This window comes from Limulus polyphemus, unplaced genomic scaffold, assembly GCF_000517525.1.
Source record: "Limulus polyphemus unplaced genomic scaffold, Limulus_polyphemus-2.1.2 Scaffold3239, whole genome shotgun sequence".
Lineage (NCBI taxonomy): Eukaryota > Metazoa > Arthropoda > Merostomata > Xiphosura > Limulidae > Limulus > Limulus polyphemus.
The window spans coordinates 73,048-74,811 of NW_013668849.1; positions in this window are offsets into that span (position 1 = coordinate 73,048).

The following is a 1,764-nucleotide window of genomic DNA, read 5'->3' on the forward strand; positions in this document are numbered from 1 at the left end:
CCTCAAGACAAAGAGTGAAACGTGAGTTGTATTAACATTACATAGGAAAATAGACATCTCTAAACGCATGGAAACAACTGCGAAACGTAATGTTTTGATGAAGGCATATAATCTTGGTTTATCATATGACTTTGCTGAATCAGACTCGGAGAAATGTATGTAAAAAAACGGAAAATTCTTGCAAAACCTAAATCGGAAAAACTGGACTCTGTACTTTATGAATGGTTCAAATAGAAATAATGTGAAGGCACACCAAGGGTAGCAATTTTTATAACCGAATGACCGATAGGAGAGCATTTTCTGATGGCTGGATGGCTCGGTTTAAGCTTCAACACGATATTAGAAGGCTTGATGTAGCTGGGGAGCAGAAATCATGAGGCTCCTGAATGTACTGTAACATCTAACAGCCGAGCAAATTTATGATGCCAATAAAACAGGTTTATTTTGGCGTTGTTTGCCCACTTCCAAATTTATGATGCTAATAAAACAGGTTTATTTTGGCGTTGTTTGCCCACTTCCATTCCTGCAGGTTCAGCTGCATTTAGTGCTGCAGGATTCAAACAGAATAAATATAAGTTGACTTCGGGAAGTATAGGTTTCTTAACAGCCAGTGTGCAGGGCTAAATATGAGCATGTCCACGGTTTGTGCCATGATGCTAACTTTCAACTTGAGTATGTTATAAGAGTGACATTCAATATCTTTATTCGGTTAAAAGCTAACAAAGTCCTTGGGACGGTGGGCTCCGCTGACTAGCTACCTTCCTTGTGGTCAGTAATTTAAAATTAGGGACAGTTACCCCTGAAACCTAAGGTTCTGTAGTCTGGCCATTTAGCTCACATGTCGCAAAAGGTGCTTTACATGTTGAAAATGGTAACACCTGTACAAACAACAATAGTACTTAGGTTGGTACAGTTGGTATTATACGGTTGGTACTATAGGGTTCGTACAGTGGGTATTATAGGGTCAGTACAGTTGGTACTATTGGGTTGGTACAGTTGGTATTATACGGTTGGTACAGTTGGTACTATAGAGTCATTACAGTTGGTATTATACGGTTAGCACAGTTGGTACTATAGAGTCAGTACAGTTGGTATTATACGGTTGGTACAGTTGGTACTATAGAGTCAGTACAGTTGGTATTATACGGTTGGTACAGTTGGTACTATGCGGTTAGTACTATAGGGTCAGTACAGTTGGTACTATACGGTTAGTACAGTTGGCACTATATGGTCATTACAGTTGGTATTGTACGGTTAGTACAATTTTAATATAGGGTTCGTACAGTTTGTACTATACGGTTGTTATTATGCGGCTGGTACAATTGATATTATACTGTTGATACAGATGGTATCATGTGGCTGGTACTATACTGTTTGTATAGTTAATATTATACGGTTGGTACAACTGATATTATATGGTAGGTATTATACCGCTGGTAAAGTTGGTATCACATGGTTAGTAGAGTTGGTACTATACTGTTTGTATTGTTAATAATATACGGTTGGTATAGTTGGTGTTATACGGTTGGTACAATTTATATTATACAGTTGGTACTATACTGTTTGTATTGTTAATAATATACGGTTGGTATAGTTGGTGTTATACGGTTGGTACAATTTATATTATACAGTTGGTACTATACTGTTTGTATTGTTAATAATATACGGTTCGTATAGTTGGTGCTATACGGTTGGTACAATTTATATTATACAGTTGGTACTATACTGTTTGCATTGTTAATAATATAAGGTTGGTTTATATAT